The sequence below is a fragment of the Chiroxiphia lanceolata genome, chromosome 2, assembly GCF_009829145.1.
Source record: "Chiroxiphia lanceolata isolate bChiLan1 chromosome 2, bChiLan1.pri, whole genome shotgun sequence".
NCBI lineage: Eukaryota > Metazoa > Chordata > Aves > Passeriformes > Pipridae > Chiroxiphia > Chiroxiphia lanceolata.
The window spans coordinates 66,647,393-66,664,639 of record NC_045638.1 but is presented as its reverse complement, the minus strand read 5'-3'; the positions used below and the strand labels follow the sequence as shown (position 1 = coordinate 66,664,639).

At 34.8% G+C, this 17,247-nt stretch overlaps 1 protein-coding gene and 1 long non-coding RNA gene across 5 annotated transcripts in view; both read left to right on the top strand.

The window, feature by feature from the left end:
- Window positions 1-17,247, top strand: part of PCDH9 (protocadherin 9) — a 679,135-nt gene that overhangs the window by 534,707 nt on the left and 127,181 nt on the right. The window lies entirely within an intron of this gene.
- Window positions 4,455-17,137, top strand: LOC116783292. The gene is made up of 3 exons (XR_004355618.1): window positions 4,455-4,465; window positions 7,533-7,597; window positions 17,045-17,137. It is a non-coding gene; the product is annotated as an uncharacterized LOC116783292 (long non-coding RNA).

Genomic DNA, 17,247 nt, shown 5'->3' with positions numbered 1-17,247 from the left:
TTGTATGAAGTGGAAGGAAATATGTACCATGACTCTTCCAATCTCTTAGATAACTCTTTAAGACACCTCTGTACTCTGATTCTCCACATTGATTTTAAAGGACACTGATATAACTACTTCACACTTATATGTGTAACTTTTAAGTGTCTTAAAGTTAAGTGAGATAATTCTCTTGCAAGTTGTACATTATAACTTTAAAGTAATAAAAGTTTTGTAACTTCATGAAATTAATTTTCGATTTACTGAATCATAAAATGTCAATATTATGTATTAATTTTCCCTCATAGAAAAATTATTTATCAATTTATTCTGAAAATGAATTATACCAGGAGATAAAATACAACCATTTTGTTGATATAAACCTCAAAAAAAACCCAAACCAAACCCTTCTTTTTCCTACTGTTTTGGTAAGGACTTTTCAAAACCTTCAAAATTTAATTTAGGTTTGTTGTAGGTACAGTAAACATAGGCTGATTATTTAAAACATTGGCACTCATCTTTCTTCACCAATGAGTTTGAACATACTGTCTTTTCTGGGACTTCTAAAGGATTTGAAATAGAAGATGATTCCATAAATTGAGAAAAGTATGTCCATTAGGAGAGACTATCTATGAAATTCAGAAACCCCGAATAATTTTATCTTTTATGAAATTCTTTTGTAACTCTTCCCCGCCCCTCCCCCCACCCTTCTTGCATGATAAAGTAGGATCCAGTACTGAATCTCTTCAAATCAACTAGAGGCAAATTATAACTAATGGCATGATAAAGAAGTAATCTCTCTTCCAAGTACCTATCTTTAGATACCTTAGGCTTAGCCTCAGAATAAGAGAATTAATTTGTTTGGCATGTGAAATGGACATTTAATAGCTAGATGTTGTTGCTTTTATTATTTCACCTTGGGGATGAAAAATCTGTTGGGATTTCAGGTACATGCACAGTTTAAAAGAATGTACTAATGATTTAGGGAACAAAGCCTTAGCCATTACTCAGGGACAATTCATGATGCCAGGGGATGAAGAATTCAATCACATTACTGACACTTGTATCCTCTTCTAATAGTTTCCCTTTATTTTAAGTAGGAATTTTGATCCATGAGGAACAACAAGCAATTTCTTTGTTCTTGTTATGAATATAAATTAATGGGGGAGAAGGGGAGGGAAAATGCCTCTAATGACAGATAAGTTTTAGTATTGCATTCTCTGCTTTGACAGCGTTGACCAAAATTTCTTTACCAGAATTCATCCCTGGAATATTACAGGTTTGTATGTACTTCTAGTAAACATAATTAAACAATAATTAAATATTTCTGGCTGTGCTGTTCATCAAAAAGAAGCAGAGATAAAACATGTTTTCTGCAATTAGTAATTTAAGTTAGTCCTTTCATAATTTGGTTCTTACACCTTCGGCAGAAGCCAAGTTTAATCTGGAAGTAATTTTCCTGCACAGTATTTTGCACTGAGAGGAAAAAGATGAAACCAAGATCCTCTTTCATAAAAATTAGAAGCCTAGGGAGAGACATGGTCTTACATCATACAAGGAAGATGAGCATGGATGTCATAGATTTAAACACAAGCCTGTTTCACATTTTGAAATCTTAGAAAAACAGAACTCATATGTACAATACAGATCAAAGACAAAGCAGAACATTAATTTAATAGAATTTGGAAATTCCTGTAAAAATGGGAATGTAATCCAGAAGAAAAGTCTTGCTGATTATGCTGTCTCATTGGGTTGAACTTTTACCTACAAATTGAATGCTATGTAATCGTACTAAGTCCTTCCTTAAAAAGTGAATGCTTTTATATGTGACAAGTTGACCCAAAGATTCCTAGGCTAGGTTTCAGTATTTTTCTTAGCCTACTTGACCAAACAAGAGAAACTGAAACCCCACACTGTATTATTAGAATAAATCTCTCATTGCTTAAGTCAGAAGTTCCAAACCAAGGGTTAGAATCTGTGCTTGAATCAGGGTATTCACTGGTAAATTCTTTTTGTTTTTTAATTGAAATTGAGTTTTTACTCTAGAGATAAAAGGGCCAGTACTAACTAAAGGTAACATCTGTCCATTATAGCCAGTGGTTCTCATTCCAGTATCAACCTGATCCTTGAATATTTGTCATATAATTTGCTGTTTTTTCCAAAAATATGTGTCTACTTCTATTGTCTTCCTAATGGCAATTATTTTATATGCCAGCTCAACCTTTACACCTCATCCGTAATAAAGCAAGGAGGAACCTGATAAAATATGTCCATAAGAGTCTTTAACACAAAGTTATCTTAACCAGAAAGAAATGAATTTTAGGGAGGAAAGCCCTTCTACACATAGAAAGTTTGGTATCTGAGATGGTTGTAATTTTTTAGACAAACATATGAATATATAAGCATTTGCACTTTTATCTGCTTTCTGTATCACATACATTTTTTCAAAGATTTTCTGATTCTTTGATTGTATTTGCTCATTATTATTTTCACTGCATGATAATAGTAGTGCAAGGAGCAAAGATATTAAATATTTTCATATATTTCTCAGTGTCATTTGACAGCGGTCATGGGAGAACAACCATGAACTACGTCCTCCCAAATCCTTCTGTCTCCTCACTCTTCTGCTGCCTGGGTAGGCTGAATCTGTCTGGAACTTAGAGCTTACTAAGTTTCTTATGGCTTTGCCCATGTTGTTGCCTGTGGTATCTGACTCACTCTTTTGCTATGGGATACTCACGAAATATAATGTATCTCTGAGTAGAATTTAGTAATGTTGCATTTAAAATTACCAAAGCCTATACTAGATTCCCAGTGTTAGACTGAGAACAGTGAGAATAAAACAAGAAAATTCCAAATAAGATAGTGTTTTCCCCATTGAGCTCTATAAAGGAACTAGTTTTCAAGTCTCTGGGCCATTTTCAATTAATTTGTCTGCAGCTGCCCAGAAAAAGAATTTCCCTTGTGAGGAAGAGTCCTTTGCTTCTGTGTTCTGGATCGGTGAATTTTATCACTTTTGGTATTCAGAGGAAATCTTGTCTGGGGGGACTCTAGTATTTTATCTTCATTTGCTCAGACCTTTTGGGTTCCATAGTGGGTAAAACCTGAAGTGAATCTATAAATTGGAAGTTGAGGTAAATCTCAAGACGTTACATCCATCCAAAGATTTAACTAGACTTTTGAGATTACTGTAATTACTTACCTTCATTTCAAACACTGCTACCTGCAGAAATGCTCACCAATGTAAACAAGTTCAGATGGTCCAAACTTAGGCCCTTCCACTGCTTATTGTCATTTTATCTGAACACGTTGAATCAGTCTGGATGTTCAGTGTACTAAAATTAAACCATGTTGGAGAAATAGCTTACCTAGCCATAATAATTAAAATCATGCTGCAAAACAGGGAAAAGAGTATCTGTGTACAGAAGTTCCAGATAAATGATTATTTGACTGTCCAGCCCTGATTAATAGACATCTTGAATCTTTAAAACTGAAAAAAAAAAATCTTCTATGACTTAAGTACATTTTGCCTTGAGGAACTTCAGGCAGTTTGAACCTGAAATGCAGTCCAGGGATGAATATTTAATTTCACTTTCCTTATAAGTGAAGTTGAATCACTTCTACAAGTCTGTGGGTGACAGTTTCAAATTTCAGCTCAAGCAGGCAATCATCAGAGAATCATTACAGCAGAACAAAAAGTTGGCAACTCAGTAATGATATTTTAATATTACAGAGCAGTAGTAAAGAGATGTGCAGTCCCTTGTGAAAGCTTCTGTTGACTTACTAATCAATATCATCATAACAAGTAGCATATGTAAAATTATACCAAGAGCAGTCCTTGAGGATAACAGAGAAATGCATTCCTCACATTTTCTTGGGTTTGCAGTTTATGACTTTTTCTCTATAAATGATTCAAAGCAGTACTATTTCAACCTACAACCCAGATAAGATCACTGAGGGCTCATGATCCACTCTTGGGACTTTCACACTTGTGGTCAGAACTAATCACATTTATCTCAATACCAAATTAGTTATCTTTGGGCTATCTCCTTACTTCTTCTAGGACTAGGCTCAGATCAGAACTTAGTTGACTGGTTTTTGCAATTAGTATAGTGGAACCTGCTAGACATGCACTGGTCATCACTGCTATCTTCACAGGCTAAACCTTCATTAAGCATGTCTGCATCCATGGTTGAGAAAAAAGTTTACTGCAAAGGAAAGGAATCTGTTACTCTGGCAAAAAACCAAACAAACAAAACCAAACAAACAAAAACAAACAAGTAAACAAACAAAAGCAAACAAACCAAAAACCAAAAACAAAAAAAAAAGGAGAAATGAAGAAAAATTACATGGAGTTGAAACAGAGCAAGAATAGAATCATAGACTCATGAAGTCACAGAACCATAGAATACTTTGGTTGGGAAGGGACTTTAAAGATCAACTAGTCCATCCTCCTGCAATGACCAGGGACATCTTCAGGGATCAGGTTGCTCAAAGCCCCATTCAACTTCTTTTAGTTTAAAACCATTATCCCTTGTCCTTTTACAACAGTCCATAGGAAAAAAGTCTGTCCCCATCTTTCTTTCTTATAACTCCTGTTCAGGTACTGAAAGGCTGCAACGAGATCTCCCCAGAGCCTTTTCTCCAGGCTGAACTAGCCCAGCTCTCTTAGTCTTTCTTCATAGGAGATGTGCTCCAGCACTCTGATCATCTTCATGATCGTCGTCTAGACCTGATCTAACAGGTCCATATCTTTCTCATGCTGAAGACCCCAGAGCTGGAAGCAGAACTCCAGGTGGGGTCTCCCCAGAGCAGAGCAGTGGGACAGAATCGCCTCCCTTGGCCTGCTGACCACAGTTTTTTTGATGTAATATATTCTGTAAGCACACATTACCAGCTCATGTCCTGCTTTTCATCCACCAACTCCCCCAAATCTTTCTCTGCAGAGCTGCTCTCAAACCATTCACTGCCCAGCCTGTATTTGTGCTTGGGATTGCCCATACCCACGTAGTGCACCTTGCATTTGGCCTTACTGAACCTTGTGAAGTTCCCATAGGCCTGCTTCTTAAGGTCATCCAGATCCCTCTGGATGGCATCCCATACCTCAGGTATTTTAATTGCACCATACAGCTTGGTGTCATCTGCAAACTTGCTGAGGGTGCAATCAATCCTGCTGTCTATGTCATTGATGAAGACATTAAACTGTACTTGTGCCAGTGCAGACCCCTGAGGGACGCTACTCTTCACTGTAATTTTAAAACCATGCATGGTTTTGCAATGTTTCATTGTGATATAACACAAAAAAGAGACATAACTGAGTCCTAATGGTGCAATATCTTAGCATAAATCTGACACTGACAAGTTGTTATGGCAAAATAATTATATGATCTCTGAGTTATTCAGCTGCAACGTTGCACCGTGTCTTGAACAATCACAAAAGTGCATAAATAAATTATTATTTGTGTTTAGTAAAATAACAATGAGATTTGAGTTGTTAAAAGTCATATTCCTATATAAAACACTGAAAACTCAATAAATTATATTTTTAAAAATTAGAAATGCATCTTTGAATAGTTTCAGATTCTCGCTTATTGCCTGCTTTGTTCCATTTGGTTTCATAAATGGTATGTTGTCTGTATACAGATATTTATATTTTCGTGTTTGTGTGTTGGGAGGTAAGTTTGTGTGCAATTTTCTTTAATATTTTTTCAGGGGATAGTTTACCCACTTTTTCTGCAAGATTTCTAATAAGATGAATGAAGAGTAGTAAAATATGCTAATTTTTTCAAATGGATTCTAATAGATTGATTTCTGTAACTTAATGAGATCAGTGGATATCCCTATATATTCCAAACCTAAGTATTAAGTGCTTTGCTGGATATGGTCCTAATCACTCAGCAGAATCTCTGTGGTCATAGACCCAGAGCTTTGATTGAAATCAACAGTTGGGACTGAGTGAAAAAAAAAAAACAAAACCAAACACCCAACCAAAAAAATCAAGCCTCTCCCCTCACCTCCCAATAATTGTCTTTGTGATTTTAAAACAATTTTAAAATTATTTTTGATTTTGACATAAATCTGTAAATACTTATTTTGAAAAGACTTCTAATGTGTGGAGTAAAAGAATGTTTGCTGGCTCACCCAGTGATCAGGTGGCTTCCTAATTAACATACCAAATGTAGATGACTGTCAATACAATAGACCTGTGTGCTTCACAATAAGGGAAAATTTATGTAACCCAAAAGGCAAATGGAGCAGAAATTAAATGCTGGTGTTAATTTTAATACATTTTAACAAACTTAGGAGACAGTAGTCTTCAGTCTATAACATCCTTTGCAGATTTCAAAAGAAGCTTTTACATAGCATTAGTTTTAACTCTAGCATAAAGGTGAATACATAAGTAAATCTAGGCAGGCTTTAAAATATTTTCATTGATGTTATTTATAATTCCTTTTTATATTTCTTAAATTCCTTTTTATATTTCTTGTCAAATCCCATTGGTCAATTTTGTACTTCAAAAAGTCAATTTTCCTCGTAGTAAATGTATTGAGATCATGTTACCTCTTTGAAGGGTGTCTAAATAAAGAAAAAAAATGGAATATTGTTTTTGCCAAAAGGATGAAGGAAGGCAAAGGCTTCTGGATGTGACAATAATTAATCAATCACCAAAGGGTGAGTAGTATTTGCACTGAAGTGAATATATTCAAATATTGGTAATATATTCTTGAAACGTACTTTATCACATTGATAAAATATAATTTTAGAATTAATAATAAAGAAGATAATTATTTACATTTTTGATCTTCAGGATGTTTCTACACATGTTCTTCTACTGAGATATAACCAAAAAGAGCTTCAAACAATATTCTTTACCTTCAAAAACCTTTTGTTCTTGGAAATTTTTATTAATATTGACATTTACTGGGACTATGCTGTCGTGACTGGAAATCCATAATCAAGTGTCCTTTGCCTTCAGATGAAAAAGTATATGCTATTAGGCTCTTTATAATTTATGTCTTTTTTTTTCTTTCTTGGTTTGTTTTACTATTCTTTTTTATTTCTTTTTATTTTCTAGTCAGATATCTGTTATTTTTCCACACAATGTGTTTTCAACGGCATAGAAATCTATTGCAATTTCCCTCTTTTTTTGGATTGCTGAAAAATGGCTGTTTGAGCTTCTGTCATGAAGTATTTGGGAATCAAATCCAGGTTGTATGTCAGATAAAACCTCTACTATTTTGGAGGCTGTGAGTTTGTAGATGACCGGTGAACTACTGCATATGAGGTTTTTTTACCTTAATGTTTGTGATTTTCTGTCTTCTAAGATTTTAGCCTTTATTGATAGAATGCAGTTGTGCCCCAATGAATTCTATACATGTATGTTGTTAGAAACTGCAATATCCGAGTATATTTAAAAAAAAAATTATTAGTTCAAATATCATCCAGGTATTGATCATGATCTCATCCCTTTAAAACTATTAGTGTAATTCTTATTGATTTCATTTGAAGCATACTGACCAAAATTCTTGTTTTGATTCATATTTTTGCACAAGACAGGACAGACCAGTATGAAACAGGCAAACCCTTTACATAAAAAGACAAAAAAAGCAGAAATAATGTGAGTATTGCCAGAAAACAGTATTTTATCCCTAACTAGTCTCTTTAATGCAGTTTTATTTTTCCACCCAAGAGCAGTAAATAGGATAACTACATATTAGATGTTTGCATTATATCAACATATATAAATGTGTATCTATCTCAGCTGTAATTTATTGGTTTGTGCTTCCACAAAATCCCTGAGTACACCCATCATTACCTTGAATATTTTCTCTAATCTAGTACACACTGCTATCTAGTAATACTTTGAAAAAAGACCTTGATGTAAAAATAATATTACCTCTGTTCCTCATGTTGCAGAAGTCTATAGCATATCACTGTCAGTACTCAGGATATGTCTTAAAACATACTAAATTCTATTTTTATTTTTATTTAAGCAAGGAATATACATTTCCTCACTAAAACTGGAAGCAAGAAAAATCAGTACCACCTTACATTAAATAATGTTCTTAAATTTGCATAAAGATTGTAGGAAACAAATAATGATTTACAAGCTTAGGTAATGATTCTGGGTAATTTTGTGTGGCTTTCTGAAGAAGAGTCTCAGTCCATGCTTTGGAATTTTAGCGGTAGTCAGATATCAGTACCAATATAGAGCACATGCAAAATAAATATTCAGTAGATTTACATTTTTCATATAGAATGTCACATTTCTTGTCAGAACGAGAAAGCTGTGTATCTGCTCTGCAAAGCTGTGGATTATGTCTGTAAAACAGCTATAAACAAATTCAAAACAGCTTCAACCCCATTTTTGCTTGATTTAAAGGCAGTTCTGAAGTTTTAAGTAACTAGTCTGGTCCTGTGGTTGCCTTGAGATTTTGCGTTTCTCTCAGTGCCCAGACTGAGTAAAAGCCTCATAGCAAGCATTGCAGTGTCTGTAGCAACTAGGATTGACTTTATGGCTGACCCGTTATATTGGGAAAAGCAAGGAAAATGAAAAACTGTTGTGCGCTATGGGAGACGAACAGCTAGTTTACATAATATCTTGACCTCCCAATCTGATTTTGTGTTTCCAGCCTTTTCAGAGCAATTTATGTTTTCAAGGCATTTGCATAGCTGTCCTCCTGCAGAGCCACTAGCCTTGGTTTCTGATCTGGATGTGTTCTGCTACTTTGAGCACTAAACATTTTAAAATTTATGAATTCTGACAAACAACTGGTGACATTATGATAGAAAGTATATTTTTAAAGCTATTAAGTACTTACTGTGTGTATATAGTCTATATTTCACTTATCATTTGACAGCAGAGTAATTGCAAAATGAACATTTAGATTGGATTGAGGAGACCATAAGCTGGAACAGTTGTGGGTGGGAAGAAAGGCAGCCTTGGTTGTACATGCTTTGCAGTATGTCAAAGTAAATAAATAAAGTTTTTCATACTGACAGAATGCACAAGGTAGAAATGGTACCTTCTTGTTAAATCTTCACTTGCTATATGAGAGGTTAATTCCTGAGTCTTGGGCTAGTTAAATCACCTTTTGGAGTGTCAGTTTGAATATGTACCATTCATTGACTATTGAGTAGCCTGCATCATAGCTCTACCCTACATCTTTTAATTCAGTTTCTGAAATTGGTATTAGTTAGACAGCTTACTTAAGCACAAGCTTAAGTATTTTGCTGGATCAGCAGGACACATATTTATGGATTATATTTTATTATATTGTATAATAGAATTTTCACAAATATTTATGAAAAATATTTGCTGCATGTGAACAATATTTGCTTCATTTACTAGCTGTTCTGAATACATGTGTGTCATATGACCAGTTTTATTTTCAGAAAACTTGGTCAGGAATGTTGTTGGGAGTGTACAAAAAAAAAAAATAAAATTTTTGAGCAGTCCTTTATGTTTCCCAGAAAAGAAGACTCAGAAACCTCTATGAACAGTTAATCCCAAGCTTGTTTTCAGCTTGAATATTAGGGTTTGCGTAAAATATTTCTAAATTCAAATGTTTTGGAATTACTGTAACCCAAATATAGGTGTATGTCTTAAGGATTTCTTACCTAAATGTAAATTTTATTGTTTTGCCAGTTTTAGTGTCAAATATAAACTCAAAAATATTGTTTCTTTTAATTTTGGATCTGACTAGTTAAGCTCCTTCTAATGATGTGGACTATTTGCCTCATTAATGTAATTTCATTGTTATTCTGTATTATCTTGAGTACCAGGCTGTTTTCCAGCAACAGTTGCTATACAAGTCATACTAATTCATACAGTTTCACTGGCCTAATATTCCACTGAGATACTACTTTAATTAAAACATGACCTTATTTTTCACAACTAAATGTGAAGTATAACCTTTTATCCTCAAGGAGTGTCACCAAAGGTTACATCTTAGTTCTGCATCAGATCAATGACTGTCATGCAGGGTGAAGCTCTTATCGTCTGTGAATGGCACCCGATGGTAATTTATAACAGCACCTGCCAACTCATCGATCTTCAGAGACACACTGCAGTCATTCTCAACCTGCTTTAGGTACTTTCATTTAGCACTGCCTAAGCATCACCCCCTGATGATAGTCAGGAGGCAATTCATAAAATCAGAGTGAATTACAATGTTTATATGTGTCTTAGTATGAAAGGCAGTAAGCAAGCCTCTGGAGGCTGAAATAAGTTTGTATATGCTGTACCATCAATTTATTTTGTTATTGTACCTAGAGGGGAAAGACTTTTGTTTTAAAAGGTGAGCAGTTCTGCTTCAGAGTTAGGAGACTGTGAAGCAAAGCTGAATAGTTGGACCTATCACAAAGGAAGAGTGAATGGAACACCCTGCAATAAAAATAGCTAGCCTCAGGTCAGCATAAAAATTCATTGCCATGGCAATTGAATATACTGTAAGAAAAATAACTAACAAAATAACCAAGCAAAGTATGTACTGGCCTATATGGATGGTAAGTAAGCATTTTTTTCCCTAGTAAAATAGACTTTTGCAAAGTTAAAGCTGTCAACTGGAAACCCCTACATTGTCTATAAAGGATATTAGTATATGCATCATTGTACATGATCCATTCAGCAGCTAGTTCTGTAACTATTGAACTTTCCTCATGGAAAGTGCCCTTATGCCCTGACCTGCATGCAGCTCTTTGAGCTACTGTTCTTCCTTCAGCCTTGGCATTTGATGGGTTTGTTGGGGTAGAAGGGATAAGGGTGATGGAAGAAGGGCTACAGCCTATAGAAATCCTTCAGAATGATAGTCACATCCTCCAACATATTGATTACTCCCCCCAGTTTAGTGTCATTCACAAGCTTGATGAGAATGCATAATACACTTGTTTGGACTTAATCTTGTTTACCTGTAACAGATATGATTATTTCAAAAAATCATAAAATCAGAGAATGGTTTGGGTTCAAGGGGACCTTATAAATCATCTGTTTTAAATCCCCCCTGCCATAGGTGGGGGCACCTTCCGCTAGAACAGGCTGCTCAGAGCTCCATCCTGGTCTTGAACACTTGCAAGGATGGGGCGTCCACAGCTTCTCTAGGAAACCTGTTCCAATGCCTCACTACCCTTGCAGTGAAGAATTTCTTCCTAACATCTAATCTAAACCTACCCTCTTTCACTTTAAAGCTTGTCCTCTCACTACACACCCTTGAGAAAAGTAATTCTCCATCTTTCTTGTAGGCCCCCTTTAGACACTGGGATGCAGCTCAAAAGGTCTCAAGAAAGCGACGTATAGAGTGGGATGTGTAAGTTTGTTGTTTTAGAATTCCTTGGTTGAGGTAACTGCATCAAGCATAAAACAATTAGGATGCAATATTAATGTTATTACATTTTTTACTCAATAATTTTTAGAAAACAACAATCATGAGACTTCCAACTTTCAAGTTGAAGTCATACACTGTAATGCAGTTTTTCCACTTTTGCAGCAGAAATCAGCCATCCTTTTCCTACACTAAGTTGTTGGTTTATTATAAACACTAACTAGTACCTTATCTAAGCTATTTGTTTGATTGTTTGTTAGAACATAAATCTATGAACAGGCAAAATATTTTTCTTCTGAGTTACCAGAGAACTCAGGGTGAATAATACCCATTTTTTTATATAAAGTAACTTTGGGGGTTTGTATTTGTGTTTTTTTTCACTAGATCCTGTCTAAATACAGTATATCAGTGATTTTAGCATTCTACTCATGGAAATTTTCCCACCAGGTCTTAGTAATACAGGCTAGATCATAAAAGAGCAATTCCAATTCCAATTTCTCTTTTTTATTACCCAGGCTTCTAGCATTCATATATAGTCAACTAAAGTATTTCTGTTCAAGCTTCTTCGTGCCTTGATTAATTTTATTCTTGACATCTTGATTTTGTGCTAAATGAGTGTTCATTTGTTTCTCCTTTACACCCTCCTTGGTAGTTGGTAGTTTAATGTCTGTAACTGAGTCAGCTGATTTCCCGCAAGTTCATAGATTCATTCGGATGGATAAACAGCAGTTGTGCTAAAATGGACCATCACCAGTAAATTCTTGTGTAGTGACTGAAGATACATGAATGATCTTGTATTTACACTGTGGATAATATTTATTTTAATAATGTAAGTCAGGCATCTGGTCTAAGCTCCATAGACTTTCTCTATAGTCAGTGTAGAAACGTTCTCTAAATTTAAACACACTCTTAAAATTAAATGAGTGATCATCCAGAATCTCTCTGCTCATGGAAGAAAAAGTCTAGATAAAGTCATCTTAACTGGAATACCATCTCTCATGTTCAGGGATAGAACTCATTTAATGATTAGCTGAGTCATCTGGAAATGGTTATTTCTTTTCATTCACTAAACATTCCAGCACATTGCTGACATTCCTAATTGAAGACGATTGAATTCTGTCCAATGGGAAAAAAAAATCCATCCTATTATCTGTCTGTTAATGCAGGATACTCTTTCTATCCTCAGTAATGAGTCCTTGAAATAAATATTCTTTCTTTTTTTCCAACTCATTAAATTCTTTATGTTTGTGAGTAGCCATGGTTATCCTGCAAGACTAGCCAAGCAACTATTTTCTGCACTTTTCAATGAAATAGGATTAATTTCCTATAAAAAAGGACTTTCTCTGCGTGTGGAATTTTCCTTGGACCTCTAAGCATGTGTTCTTGTCATGTTCACTCTCGTCTCTCTCCTGTCATCTAGAATATTTCCATATCTTTTAACTTGTAGGGATACGTTGGCACCTTCTTCCTCTGGTTTCCACTCTTTGTTCTGTATCAAGTGAGTATAATTCTGAAATCAGATTATAAAATTATCAAATTTCTTCATTTATGCTTTTCTTTTTTATTAGAAGATATATACTAACCCTAATCTCTGAAAACCACACATCTTTATTTTGCAACATAGCCACCACTTTGTACAAGGAAAAGTCCTTTTGACTTTAGAAAAGTACTGAAATGGAGCATCAAAGCTTCTTGTAGGGCATCCCCTCTGTTTCATTGCTGACCAGTGCGGTATGAAGCAAACGACCATACTTAGAAAATGTCATCTTCTTATGTTAGATATTTTGTTTGCCTGTTTTTAATAGAAATTGTTCTACATCTCAGATTTCTTTTGTGTCATTTCTGTAACCACTTACCAGCTTCGAAGCTTAAATAAGAGTGCAAACCCATGCTATTGTGCACCATGTTTATTCTGATTTTACATTTACATCACAAAACTTTTTTTCTGCTCTCTACTGCTTTGTAACATTTGTTTTAGGATCTAGAGGGCAGGGAGAGGGGGACATATATTGTGATTAAATTAAAACTTGTGATTAAAAAAGTGGTTATTACTGTCTAGTGTCCTAGTACGGAAAAATACCTGGGAATCCATTTCAGTGGCTGTACTGGCTGACTTCATTGTGTCTATTGTAAAAACGTTTCAGGAAAAAAATTAGTTTTTAAATGCCCTGGAACAAGACATTTAAAATAGATTCTCTTGTTCTGTACCAGTTAGTCAGCTGACAGCATGCTGAGAAGAAACCACATTGAGTCAGCACTCGCTTACACGCCTTTGTAACACTTTTGGTTCAATTAAATGGTAAGAGTCTCCTGGAATAAAGAATTTATGAAGAAGCAAAACTTAATAACCTGTTTTGCAAACATTGAAATCCAATCTTTAGGTTCCTTCAATGCCTCAGTTTCTCCATCTGTAAACCAAAAATAATTATCCATTTAAAACTTACTGAATTATATTGATAAGAGAATGCTATAGAAGAACCAAGCATTATTAACATTCCTATTACTGTTATATTTATAGACTTTAATCTGCATAGTGACTCATATATAAAAGAATTACTTTACATAGGGTCCTGTGACTGAAAGTACAACATGGTATTAAAGGCAAACATGTACAATTATAGATTACCAGCACATCAGAAAAACAACAAAACAAAACAAACAAATGAACAAAAAACCAAACAACAACAACAAAAACAAACCCAAAAAACCCCCAAACAAACAACAACAACAAAATAATTACCCACCAAACCCTAGAAAAGTCCTTTCTTTGTACATAATATATGACTCAATGTCTTCTTTTCTCCTGATAGCTCAGTGCTAGGACTTTACCAGTCTACAGGGGAAATCAAGATCTACATTTAAATAAAGAAATTAATAACTAAAGCTAGATTTTATTTTGTAAGTATGGCAAGTGTTGTAAGGTACTTAGTATAAGAGAACATGTGAAATGAATACTGAATGACATTCGAAATATTCTGAAGAGTTCATCTTATGTCATTTATCACATCTTGTAGAGTAAATTATGGATTATATTGTAGGTGGTCTATTAAATACATTATTCAGGAATTATTGGTGGGATTCTTTTAAAGCAATTCAAGTTTAACTTCAGTGTGTATTACTAAGAGTTCTCATACACTGAGGCAGCATATGTTCATTAAGGCTTGTCACCATTACATAAGAGAGAAACGGGAAAAAAAAAGGCCCCCCTCAAAAACCAAAACAAAACAAGAAAACACAGTAAAACAACTTTATTGGTGGAAGCAAGCAGCTGTATAATTTAGTTTTGGAATAAATATTTAATGTGAAACGAGAGTAACAGTATTCTGAAGATTATGTAAAGGTTTGGTTAAGGAGACTTTTGGGTGTTATGCAAACAAAAATCTGGTTCCATACCTTTTAGTTTGAGGGACAAGAAGCAGTGATACAGGGCTACAGGGTGCTGAGCAGTGGTCAGATGCCTGAACCATATTAACAAGTCTATCATTCACTTGTTTAGTGGGAAATCCTCCAGAACTGTGACATCTTTCTGGATGTTAATAGAATGCACTAAATTTTAATGTGATGCATTTGGGAGAATGAAAAACTGCCCTCTGTAGGAGATCAGGTTTGAGATCACCTCAGGACCCTGAAGGTGTACAATTCCATGCGATTTGATCAGATGCATCTGAGGGTCATGAGACAACAGGCAGGTGAAGTGGCCAAGCCACTATCCATTGTATTTGAGAAGTTGTGGTAGTCTGGTGAAGTTCCCATGGACTGGAAAAGGGGAAGCATAACCCACATCTTTATATCTAATCTCTTTACCTAATAGAGAACATTGTGCTACACTTGGGCCTTGTCACAAGTTAACCAAGTAAAGAACCAAAGCCCTCTTTGCTTTTCACTAAATCTTGTGTCATACTTCATTGCTAACAGTTTTGAAATTCCTATGCCTTTTTACCCTTCTGGAACTATAAGTTGTGGGGTTTTTTTAAATAATGCTTTGAAATCATCATTTTTTAAGATGCATTTGTACTTTCAGACTGCATAACTCTCCTGCCCAGCAAAAAGTATCGCTAGGGATTTAATTCTCAACATGACACAATCAGCATATTTACTCCTAATTTTGCTTACAAATAGTATTTTCATCTGTGTGGACTGGGAAACCAAGAACTGGGAATGATCCAAAATCAAATTGTTTATATTCTGTCAACTTACTATGTATTTTGATTTTTCATTGTTTAAACTGTATAAATCTTTTCAAAGCTTTGCTGTTTAAGATTGATTTCTCAAGGCAGTGTCCAGTAGTGCAATTATACTGAGATGATCATGCTTCATGCTGGTTTTAATCTGCTTTAGGAAATACCAAAAAATTAATGAAATAGCTGACTCAGCTGCCCACTAAATTCTCCTGGCTCTAGCTGGACTGGCTTGGAGTCAGCAAGAGTCCTTTTTTAATGGGTCGAGCTGCCTTACTGGTATTTTCACCACCAATTAGTCGTTGCTGCTCATCAGGTAAAGGACTAAGCAGATGGTGGTCTTTGCCTGTGACTTTCCTCTTCCAGCTGCAGAGGTGGATGGAGAAGTGAGTGGCTCCCTTCCTGCTCAGTACCACTCCTATGTGTTTCAACTGTGAGAGTGGACAGAGAGGAATAAAATGGTGCAAATGTACCTGTATTTCTGCTTCAAATCCCATGTGCCATACCAGAAATATTTGGAAAATATTAGAAAAATAAAAGATAATATTTTAATATTGAAAGCAGGGATTTATATAGCAAAATAGGAAATAGATTATGTGAAAAAAATATTTTTTAAATGAGTAATAAAACTTCTCAGGATCTCCAGCCATCAGGATCTTGATTAATTGGCGGGTTTTTTCCATAGAGTTAGAAATGGTGATATCTGTAAACTAAAACAGATACTAATACAATTTAGTAGATAGTAAATCTGGTTTCAGCTAAGTTTATCTTATCTACCATTCATGTTTCTCAATGAAATACTGCTCCAACATGTACTAGTTGCTGCCATGATGAATTCCTAGGCTTGTGTGATATGTCAGTATGTGCAGAAATAGGCTTTGTCTTTGGCCTGCCCTTGTTCTGGTAGACTTGGCTGTATTGGAAGGTAACTGCAGGCAGCAATTATTTGGGTTTTTTTAATTCTATATTATGTTGCCTCTATTAAAATTGTGACAAAAATGCATTGAAGAATACTGTCACTTTAGTGGTTAAGATAATAGTTGAAAGTATATTAATACTTGCTCATTCACACATGAGGGAGAGGAACTGCTGAATGTACTTGAAACTTTGTGGGTTTTAAGTTAGGATCCTTTTGTTCTCTAGTGAACCTGTAAATAAAAGAGTATCATGCCCCAGCAACCTCTGATGTGTAATATTCATTAATAAAATGACACTAGAAAAAAGATCTTTGTCATATTTTCACTTTATCTTATTATACTCTCAATAGCTGTTTCTGCAGCACTTCCGCTGTGAGACAACATAATGTGCTTTTGTCAAAATACAATGTTTCTTTGTGCTGAAAACAGGTATATTGCTGTCCACATTAAAATAAATTAAATTGTCAACTACAACTATATATCTAATTATTTAATGTAGTGGCTTTTTCTAAGAGGATGTAGTGAATTGAAATTGTATATAAATCTGAGTGACATGCTGCTTTCCAGGTTTTCAGTATTTGATATATCCTGATGTATGTCCAGGTAAAGACAGTATTTTCTTGGCTTTATTGTTCTCTCTTTGTTACAGCAAAGACTCTTGAGGTCAGACCCTTTGCCTGCATAAATCAAAGGAACTCATCTTGCTCTAAGGCACCAGCTTAATTTCACTGGGAGTTTTTCCAGTAAATACTAATGGTTGAAATATATTTCTAAACCTATTTGAAGAATATTTGACTATTTTCTCAACAGAGTAAAAGTAGCCTAACTTTTTCCATTAAAAGACCAAATATT